Below are 12,091 nucleotides of genomic sequence, written 5' to 3' on the forward strand. Positions count from 1 at the left end.
ATGCAATTCCAGTCCATTACCCCTCTGTCATATCTACCCTCACCATCAAAGTCAGCTCTTCAATTGTGCCTTCAATGGCCTATCTATTTTTTTTGTAAGGGTCAGCTGGGTTGTAGGTTCACTGTAGGTAACCTGCCGGACAGAAAAACAAGTTGTTTGTGGTGACAAAGACCACCTGCCTTTTGGCCAGTAGATACCTAAACAAAAAGCTGAAGAAAGACAATTTTTACAACTTTTAAAATGGTGACATTCATCCAAATTGGCCCATTTCGAAAAACACTTGGGTTAAAAAAGGTAGGACATAAAGAGGCGTGCGTGTGCCAGATCACAATTAATTAAAGTAGATTCATGAACACAGCTTAAATGTAATTGCCTGTTACCCAGCAGCGTAATGTAGAATGACTGATGAAGTGCAGTATGCAGACCATATTGTCCCACTGTTCTCGGAAAAAGAGCTTGCAGGATGGAAAATGGTTTCCACAGGAAAGAAAAGATGTGGGAGGCTGGAATTCAAATTGAAAAGAAGCTCTCTATACATGATGTTGAATGACATTTTCTCCCATTCAATTCCAATGCTAATTTGTTTCTCCAACCTCATGTACATAACATGTGTCTATGACCAAACTCATATGTGCATTCGTGTGCCAAATAGCTAGGATCAACTCCATATGTGTGCATTTTCTGGGCCTACAAATTTACATATGAATTTTGAGACTTAAGCTAAGAAGACTGCAGAGCTGGCTGACTTGGAGTGTGGAATATTGTTAAATGTCACATTTCTGGAACATGGCCTAAAGCAATTGGCCCATAGACTGAATCTCTGGAGTCGCTGATAGATCTCTGATGTGAGAAACAACAAGTACGCAAGAGCATAAGTAATAGGAGCAGGAGTAGGCCATTCAGCTGTGCAAACTCGCCCCACCATTCAACAATACAATGGCTTATCTTCCTAGGCTTCAACTCCTCTTTCATGGCAACTCCTCTTTCATATTCCTGATAGAGGGCTTTCACCCGAAATGTCAATTTTTCTGCTCCTCGAATGCTGCCTCACTTGCTGTGCTTTTCCAGCACCACTCTAATCTGAACTCCCCTTTCATAGCCCACATCTTCCCAGTACTGCAAAAATCGACCTACCCTTCCTTTAATACTTTCAATGATCTAGCTTCCACAACTCATTGGGTTAAAAAAATTCCAGACATCCACTACCTTTTGGAAGAAGAAATTGTTTCAGATCTGCGTATTAACAGAATTTGCCTTCTTAATTACATGCTGCACCTGCATGCTAACTTTTTGTCTTTCATGAACAAGAATGCTCAGATCCCCTTGTACTACACTTTCTTTTGGAAACTCTTTTTTTTAAATAATAGTCTGCCTTTTAATTCTTTCTACCAATGGTCATGGCCTCACACTCCAACTGCCCAATCTTTGGTCCACTCACTCAACCAATCTCTAACTCCTTTACAGTTCCTTATGTCCTCACCAAAGTATGTCATGACCTCACATCTATTTTTGTAACATCATAAAAATTAGCCATTACACTCTGCCCCCAACTCTAAGAATTAATAGAGATAGCAAAGAATTAAGGACCTAGGACTGATCTTCATGGTTGTCCATTAATTATATCTTTCCAACCAGAATAAGACCCATTAATCCTGACCCTTTATCTTCTGTGTTTGAGTCAATCCTCAATCAATGACAATACTTTATCTCAAATACTATGAGCTCCTTTCTGTGTAATAATCTTTAGTGACACCTTATCAAATGCCTCTTGAAAATTCAAATACTTTACATCAACCAGTTTCCTTTGATCATCTCTGCTTGTATAGCCTTAAAAAACTCAAGTAAATTTGTCAAACATGATTGCCCTTTCACAAAATCATGTTAACTTTGTGTGACTGCATTAAGGTTTTCTAAATGTCCTGCTATTTCTTCCTTAATAACGAATAATTGCATTTTCTCAATGACAGATGTTAGACTAACTACCCTGTAGTTTCTGCTTTGTGTCTCTCTCTGCCTTCTTGAACAGGGATGTCACATTAATGATTTTCCAATCTGCTGGAACTCTCCCAGAATCCATTGAGGTCTGGAATATTTTGATCATTGCCTCTTCTATCTCAGCAGCTGCTTCCTTTAAAGTCCTTGGAAATAGGCCATCAGGTCTTGGTAACTTGTCTGCCTTCAGTCCCATATTATCAAATACTCTATCCATTACAAGATATTTAACACCTCACTTATCTATGAGTGTTGTGTCCTCCACTGCAATGACTGATGTAAAATATTGATTGAAATGTTCTACTTTTTCACCGTTCTGTGTTATTAATTCTCCAGTTGTATCTACCAAGGGCCCTACACTCACTTTTGCTATACTTTTGTTTACGTATATAAGCTCTTGTTGTTTGCCTTTAGGTTTCTTAACAACTTACTTTCATAATGAAAATTCTCACTCATTACTTTGTTGTCATCAGCTGCTGGTTCCTAAATATTCCTGGTCATCTAAGCTACCATCAGTTTTTGTCACTTTGAATACCTGAGTTTTTGAATGGATATTTTCCTTGACCAACTTTGTTAACTATGGGTGGCTCATCCTTTTTGTCAAGTCTTTCTTTTTGACTGGAATAAATTGTTGTTGAATATTATGAAACAGTTGCTTAAAAGTTTGCCTTTGCTTATCCACTATCTTCAAATTTAGTCTATTTTCCTAGCTTGCTTTAGATAATTCTGTCTTGAACTTTCTATAATTACACTTATTTAAGTTGAGGACATTGGTTTGAGAGCCAAGTTGCTCACCCTCAAATTAAATTTGAATTCCTACCATGTCGTGAGTGTGTCCGCTGAGAGGATTGTTAACCAAGAGATCTCTTTCCAATTCCTCAATATATGTTATTAGACCTGACATAGCCTGATCCTGTGAAGGTGGTAAAACACACAGATCTAAGAATCAATCCTGATACACTCCACAATATTCATCTTCCATTTCGCTCTGGTCCTTCTGATTTGTCCAGTCAATATTCCATTTAAAGACACCCTTGATAATTGCAATGCCCTTCTTACATGCCTCCATTATTTCTCAATTTACACATTGACCCAAAGTCAGGCTGGGGGAATACAATTTCCACCCATGACTTCTTGCTGTGCTGTTCCTCATTTCTACCTAAACGGATTCCTCATCACAATCTGGTGTATCTTCACACTGATACAGTCCTTTATTAACAAAGCTACCCCACCTCGTTATCATTTTTTTTGCCTTTCCTTCCAGAATGTTGAATATCGAGGTATCAGTCTTGGTCACTTTGCAGCCATGATTCTTGAATAGCTATCAAATCATATTCATTTCTTTCTGTTTGTGCTGTAAACACATCTACCTTGTTACAAATACTGCATACATTCAGGTAAAGAGTCTTCAACTTTTACTTTTTGCTGTTATTACTTACTCTGGTTCTAATTTCTGCTGCACACTTTTACACATATCCTTTCTCTTTCCAGTCGCACTTTGGCTATTATTTGCCTCTTTGCTACCCGGTGCCTTAGCTGTCATGTTTCTTTTTCATTTTTTAAACTTTGCTTCAATTGAACCTTCCTCTCCCTCATTAAGTTAAGGCCTAGTCATATGATTTGTCAGGGCACTGGACCCAGCATGGTCAAAATGTACCTCGTCCCAACAGGACAGTTTTCTGTTTCCCCAGAATTGGTGTCAGTGCCCCATGAACCATTTAGAGTCATAGAGTCATACAGCATGGAAACAGACCATTCAATCCAACTCATCCATACCCAGTCTCCCAAACTAATTAGTCCTATTTATCTGCATCTGGCCTATATCCTTCCAAACCTCTCCTATTCATGGACTTGTCAAAATGTCTTTTAAATGTTATAATTGCCCTGCATCTACCACTTCCTCTGGCAGCTCCATTTTCAGCAGCAGCAGGACCGCTGAGAACGAGGACCCGGGAAGCTAAGATTACCTCTAAAAGGACTTACCACGAGAGTCAGCAGCCTCCATTTTGCTGCAGCAGCAGAAGCTGTGAGAGTGAGGAGCTGAATGGGAGCTGTCGAATTGCACTCTGGGAAGGTCAGTGGACTGGTATATTTCAGCAGTGGCTGAACCCAAGACACTACACGTATAGTGCCTCCCACCTAACCTCCTCAAACAAAAAAAAAAGATTCTGTGGTGTGTTGATAAGGTAAGGATTTTCTATTTCGTGTGATTGGTAAAACTTTTTCTTTAGTTTTCTTTTTTCATTTATCTATTATTTGATATTATAGTTGGACTAAGTTAAGTTTAAGAATGAAAATGAGAGGAGATAACCCGTGTTATGCTCCCCTTGCTAAATGTGGGAGCCGAGAGACACGGCTGATGTCCCTGACTCCTTCACGCGCAGGACGTGTGTCCAGTTGCAGCTCTTGTTTGACCGCATGACGACCCTTAAGCTGCGGATGGACTCACTTTGGAACATCTGTGATGCTGAGGAGCTTGTGGACAGCACGTTTAGTGAATTGGTCAGACCGCAGATTAGGATTGCTGAGGGAGATAGGGAATGGGTGACCAAAAGGCAGAGAAAGAGCAGGAAGGCAGTGCAGGTGTCCCCTGCGGTCATTTCCCTCCAAAACAGGTGTATTATTTTGGATACTGTTTGGGAAGATGGCTCACCAGGGGAAGGCAGCAGTAGCCAGGTTCATGGCACTATGGCTTGCTCTTCCATACAGAAAGGTGGGGAAAAGAGTGGAAAGACTATAGTCATTGGCGATTCAATTGCAAGGGGAGTAGATAGGTGGTTCTGTGTTCAAAAATGAGACTCCAAAATGGTATGTTGCCTCCCAGGTGCCCAGGTCAGAGATGTCTCAGTTGGCTGCAGAACATTCTGAAGGAGGAGGGTGAACAGCCAGCTGTTGTGGTGCATATAGGCACCAATGATATAGGTAATGTACGGGATGAGATCCTATAAGCAGAATTGAGAGAGTTAGGAGCCAAGTTAAAAAGTAGAACATCAGAGGCAGTAATCTCAGGATTGCTACCAGTGCCATGTGCTAGTCAGAATAGAAATGAAAGAATAGGCAGGCTTGAGAGATGGTGCAGGAGGGAGGGGTTCAGATTTTTGGAACATTGGGACTGGTTCTGGGGAGGTGGGGCTACTACAAATTGGATGGTCTACACCTGGGCCAGATTGGAATCAATGTCCTAGAGGGTGCTTTTGCTAATGTTGTTGGGGAGGGTTTAAACTAATGTGGCAGGGGGATGGGAACCAAATAGGAGGTTAGTGGACAGTAAAGAGGCAGTAATTAAAGCCTGTAAGGAACTAGATAATGAAGTCAGAGTGACTAGGGGAAGGGTAGGCAGGGAGCAGATGATGAACGCAGAGAGACAGGTGTTCTGAGGTGCATTTGCTTTAATGCGAGGAGTGTAGTAGGTAAGGCAGATGAACTTGGGGCTTGGATTAGTACCTGGGAGTATGATGTTACTGCTATTACTGAGATTTGGTTAAGGGAGGGGCATGACTGGGAACTAAATATCCCAGGCATAGATGCTTCAGGCAGGATAGAGAGGGAGGTAAAAGGGGTTGAGGAGTTGCATTACTGACATGTGGGAGGCTTTTAAAGAGAGGGTATCATAGCTGTGCTAAAGGAGGGCAATATGGAGGACCTGAGGTATTATGGGCAAAACTCAGAGGTAGGGAGGATGTGGTAACCATGTTGAGGTTGTACACAGGCCTCCCAACAGTGAGCGTGAAATAGAGGCACAAACATGTAGGCAGGTTATGGATAGATGTGGGTGCAACAGGGTGGTGGTAATAGGAGATTTTAATTTTTCCAACATTGACTGGGATTCACTGAGTATTAGAGGTTTACATGGAGCAGAATTTGTAAGGAGCATCCAGGAGGGTTTGATAGAGCGGTTCATAAACAGTCCAACTCGGAAAGGGGCCATACTGGAGCTAGAATGAGCCTGGCCAGGTGGCTGAAGTTTCGGTAAAGGATTACTTTGCGAATAGTGATCACAATTCCATAAGTTTTAGAATACTCATTGACAAAGATGAGAGTGGTCCAAAAAGAAGAGTGCTAAATTGAGGGAAGGCCAACTATAGCAAGATTTGGCAGGAGCTGGGGAATGTGGATTGGGAGCAGCTGTTTGAAGGTAAATCCACATTTGACATGTGGGAGGCTTTTCAAGAGAGGTTGATTAGAGGACAGGACAGACATGTCCCTGTGAAAATTAGGGATAGAAATGGCAAGAGTAGGGAACCATGGAAGACAGGTGAAATTGTGAAACTAGCTAAGAAGGAAAAGGAAGCATATATAAGGTCTAGGCAACTGAAAACAGACAAACCTTTGGAAGAATATCGGAAAACTAGGACCAATCTGAAATAAGGAATTAAGAGGGCTAAAAGGGGTCATGAAATATCTTTACCAAACAGGGTTCAGGAATATCCCAAAGCCTTTTATTCGTATATAAGGAGAAAGAGGGTCACTAGAGAACAGGTTAGCCCACTCAAGGACAAAGGAGGAAAGTTGTGGGTGGAGTCAGAGAAAATGGGTGAGATTCCTAATGAAGTCCCCAGGTCTGGATGGGATCTATCCCAGGTTACTTAGGGAAATGAGAGAGGAAATAGCTGGGGCTTTAACACATATCTTTGTAGCATCCTTGAACACAGGTGAGTTCCCAGAGAACTGGAGAATTGCTAAGGTTGTTCCCTTGTTTAAGAAGGGTAGCAGGGATAATCCAGGTAATTATAGACCCGTGAGCCTGACGTCAGTGGTAGGGAAACTGTTGGAGAAGATACTAAGGTATAGGATATATTTACATTTAGAAGAAAATGGGCTTATTAATGATAGGCAGCACAGTTTTGTGCAAGGAAGGTCACATCTTACTAACTTAATAGAATTATTTGAGAAAGTGGTAAAGTTAATTGATGAGGGAGGGGCTATAGATGTCAGTAAGGCATTTGATAAGGTTCCCCATGGTAGGCTGATGGAAAAAGTGAAGTTGCATGGGGTCCAGGGTGTACTAGCTAAGTGGATAGAGAACCAGCTGGGCAGCAGGAGACAAGAGTAGTAGTGGAAGGGAGTTTTTCAAAATGGAGAACTGTGACCAGTGATGTTGCATAGGGATCTGCGCTGGAACCACTATTGTTTGTGATATATATCAATGATCTGCAGGAATGCATAGGTGGTCAGATTAGGAAGATTGCAGATGACATTAAGTTTGGTGGAGTAGCAGATAGTGAATGCACTGTCAGAGAATGCAGCAGAATATAGGTAGATTGGAGAGTTGGTCAGAGAAATGGTAGATGGAGTTCAATCTGGGCAAACACGAGGTGAAGCATTTTGGAAGATCCAATTCAAGAGTGAATTATATGGTAAATAGAAAAACCCTGGGGAAAGTTAATGTACAGAGATATCTTGGTGTTCAGATCTATTGTACGTTGAAAGTAGCAATAGAAGTCGATAGAGTGGTCAAGAAGGCACACAGCATGTTTCCCCCCATTGGATGGGTTATTGGATACAAGAGTTGGCAGGTCATGTTACAGTTGTATAAGACTTTTGTTTGGCCAGTCTGGTCACCACATTACCAAAAGGATGTGGATGCTTTGGAGGGGATGCAGAGGAGGTTCACTGGGTGTTGCCTGCTATGGAGAATACTAGTTATGAAGAGAGGTTGAATAGATAATGATTATTTTCATTAGAAAGATGGAGGTTGAGTGGAACCTGATTAAAGTCTACAAAATCATGAGAGGTATAGACAGGGTGGATAAAAAGTAACTTTTTCCCAGAGTGGGGGACTCAATTATTAGGAGTCATGAGTTCGAGGTGAGAGAAGAATAGTTTAAGGGAAATATGCATGGAAAGTTCTTTACTCAGAGGGTGGCAGGTGCCTGGAGGTGATAAAGGTGGGCACAATAGTGTCATTTAAGATGTATCTAGACAGATACATGAATAGGCAGGGAGCAGAGGGATACAAATCCTTAGAAAATAGGCAACAGGTTTAGATAGAGGATCTGGATCAACACAGGGTTGGAGGGCCGAAGGGCCTGTTCCTTAGCTGTCATTTTCTTTGTTCTTTGTTCTTTGTTCATTCCACATATGAACCACCTCTGTGTGAAAAAGTTGCCCCTCAGGTCCATTTTAAATCTTTCTCCTCCCACCTTAAAATAATGCCCTCTAGTTTTGAGCTCCCCTACCTTAGGGAAAAGACCTCTGCTTTTCACTTTGTCTATGCCCCTCATGATTTTATAAACCTCCATAACCCCAACCACCTCCGCTCCAGTGAAAACATCTCAACCTATCCAGACTCTGCTTATAACTTAACCCTCCAGTCCCAGTAACATCCTTGTAAATCTTTTCTGCACCCACTCCAATTTAATAATATCCTTCCTATAGCAGGGCAGTCACAAATGGACACAGTACTCCAAAAGTGGCCCCACCACTGTTCAAGATGTCCCAACTCCTGTACACAATGGTCTGAGTGTGGCAATACTATGGCTTTAAGAGTGTGTTTTGTCCTTTTTTTGAAGAGATTTTGAGCCATAGGCACTGAATTGTTTCCCCAAAGCTAATAAAGTAAACAGCTTGTGACACTTTGGGTTTTTAAAAAAATTGGAACAATAGAAGCAGCATGAACGGGTGGAGTAAAGCTTCCAACAGAATTTGGGTTTTTGTTTAGTTTTCAGTAGTTGCTGGGGCTTTTGAAAGGTGGTTGTAGAGGCTGCTATATCTTTCCTCTGTTAGAGCTTATAGTTTGAGTGTTCTCTTCCTGATGCCAGAATCGCACATGAGATAATCTGTTTTACTGATTTTGTCTTTGCCAGCAATGTGTTTATGGAATGATACTATATTGGAATGATTGCTGTTTAGCAGCTAAATAATCTGTTATCCTGTTAAATTTTCTAATAGAGTTAAGTTATTCCAATTCTTCTTTCTTTAATTTATATTTTAACTACATGGTCAGAATAAAGTGTGTTTTGCTCAAAATTGAGCAGTGTAACCAATCAAATTATATCTGGAACTCAACACATTAAATAAGAAAAAAAATTAGGATTTCAGCTATCAGTTTGATATATTTGAAGGGGATTTGCTCTGGTCATAACATGAGTTACAAAGGCACGAGCCAAAAGCCTTCTTTACCATCCTACCCACCTGTGATGCCACTTTCAAGGGACAATGAACCTGAATCCTGAGGTCTCTCTGTTCAGCAATGCTCGACAGAGCCCTACAATTAACTGTGTAAGTCCTGCCTTGTTTGTCTTACCAAAATGCAACATCTCACAGTTATCTAAATTAAACTCCATCCACCACTTCATAGCCCATTGACCCAATTAATCAAGATCTCTTTGTAATCTTAGATAATCACCTTCACTGTCCATGATGCCACCAATTTTGGTGTCATCTGCAAACGTACAACCACGCTTCCTGCATTTTCATCCAAATCATTTGTATAAATGACAAACAACATTGAACCCAGCACCAATCCCTGCAGAACATCGCTGGTCACAGGCCTCCAGTCTGAAAAACAACTGTCCACCACCACTCTCTGTCTGCTACCATAAAGCCAATTTTGTATCCGATTTTGTGAGCTCTCTCTGAATCCCATGTGATCTAATTTTACTAAACAGTCTACCATGCAGAACATTGTCAAAGATTTTATTGAAGTCCATGTAGACAACGTCTACTGCTGTGCCCTCGCCGATCTTCTTGGTCACATCTCAATCAATGCACTCAAGTTTGATTTCCCACAAAAAGCTATGCTGACTATCGCTAGTCATTCTTTGCCACTCCAAATGCATGCAAATCCTATTTCTCAGAATCCCAACCAACAAGTTACCTCCATCCCCCACTGACATCACTGGTCTATAGTTTGCAGGCTTCTCCTTGTAGCCTTTTTTTAAATAATGGCAGAACATTAGTCACCCTCCAGTCTTCCATCACATCATATCTCTGCTAGGTGCCCTGCAATTTCTTCCCTAGCTTCCCATAATGTCTCAGAACTCACTTGATTAGGTCCCAGGGATTTATCTATCTTTATACTTTTTAAGACCTCCAATACCTCCTCTTCTGTAATGTGGACTGTTTTCAAGACATCAAAATTTATTTCCCCGAGTTCCCTCACCTCTATGTCTTTCTCCACAGTAAATACTAATGCAAAATATTCATTTAGTATCTCTCTCATCTCTTGTTCCACACATAGATGACCTCATTGAATTTTAAGGGACCCTATTCTCTCCCTTGTTGCTCTTTTGCTCTTAATGAACTTGTAGAATCTCTTTGTATTATCCTTACAATTATCTGCCAAGGCTATCTCATATCCCCTTTTTGCTCTCCTGACTTGACTCTTAAGAATGCCCCTACTCTCCTTGCAATCTTCAAGAGTTTCACTGAACCCAGTTGTCCATACATGGCATGTGCCTCCTTCTTATTCTTGACCACAGCCTCAACATCTCTATTGCTACCAACCTTACCCTTCATTCTAACAGGAACACACTGCCTCTAAACAATTGTTATCTCACTTTTGAAACCCTCCCACCTGCCAGTCACAGTTTTACCTGCTAACAGTCCACCCCCATCAACTGTTGAAAGTTCCTGTCTCATACCATCAAAATAGGCCTTACTCCAGTTAAGAACTTTAACTTTTATACAAGGCCTATCCTTTTCCGTAACTATTTCATTTTTCCCACACCAGTCTTTCAGCCAGGCAGTTAACTCCTTATTTCACATACACCTATTTGCACATGGCTCAGGTAATAATCCATAAAATATTACCTTTGTGAAGCAGTTTGTGAACGCTCAGCAGAATGGCTTTCCTAGTCCAATCTATGTCACTGGTAACTATAAGGACAATGAGAACTGGAGCCTCCCCCTCCCAGTTCCTCTCCAATCCAGAACGTTGGCACCAATTGAGCAACACAACCTTCAGGATTCTGGTGCAGAGAATGATGTCTATTCCCCTAACTATGCTATCCCCTATTACTCAAACACTTCTCTTCCTGGCTCACATGATGCGCTGGACCACATTTCCATGATCAGTTCATTCATTCTCTCTGCAGTCTCTGGCCATACAGGGAGAAAGATGCTTTTACCTATTGGACAAGAGGTTCCTCAAAAGTTAGATTCTGGACTCCAATACAGAAGAACTTCGATTATCTGGCATTTGATTGTCCAAATATCGGATTATCCAGCAAGATCGCAAGGTCCTGATGCTTGGCTACATGTTGTTATCCGGCATTCGGTCATTCGGAATTCGATTAACTGAACGAAATACTCCCCACCCGTGTCCTTTGGATAATCAAAGTTCCTCTGTACCTGCCTCACTCACAGTTACATTCTCATTTCCCTGGCCACATACTAAATCTGATGGCAGTTATCTAACGAGGTATGACAGCCCCCTGAAACAGAGTGTTCAGGTAACTCTCCCCCCTCACTGGTGTGTCACAGAGTTCAGAGCCAGTACTCCATCTCATCAATGCTGAGCCGAAATTCCTCAAGCACCAGCTCCCACTTACCACAGCAGCAACACATCACTAGCCCAGCCATCTCTATTATATTTAATTAATCAACTATGTTGCACTTTATACATTTTAGAAGCAAAAGTCTTAACTGTACTTTCCAGCTGCGATAATGTCTTCTGATTTTAAACCACCTGACAATTGAAGAGAGACCCTGAAAAGAGACCAACCAAACATTCTACCTGCTTTCCTGTCATATCATACTCCAGCTCTAACAGGTAGAAATAGATTGAGGGCATTCTCTGCTGCAGTTTTTATCTCCTCATGCTGCTGCCCCTCTCACATAGGTTTGCTCTTCATTTTGTGAAGCTCTTGTCCGCACTCTCTCACGTATTTTGAGAAATTGTTGATCCTACAACTTTTGTTTTGCAAAAATATGCTTTATACATAAATTATCTACAGATACAGCATAAAGTAGTTCAATTTGGACATTTCACAGAATGCAGTGAAATTATGACATTCCTCATTTTGCATTCCAATCCTTTGCAAAATAAAATAATCTTTGCTGAACTTGAGAAGACTATATCTATATTCCAATTAAACTACAAGGAGGCCTTGAACTTTACAGACCCTCATTGCGTCAAGGCAGAAAGACTTTAAGT

Source organism: Chiloscyllium punctatum, chromosome 13, assembly GCF_047496795.1.
Source record: "Chiloscyllium punctatum isolate Juve2018m chromosome 13, sChiPun1.3, whole genome shotgun sequence".
Lineage (NCBI taxonomy): Eukaryota > Metazoa > Chordata > Chondrichthyes > Orectolobiformes > Hemiscylliidae > Chiloscyllium > Chiloscyllium punctatum.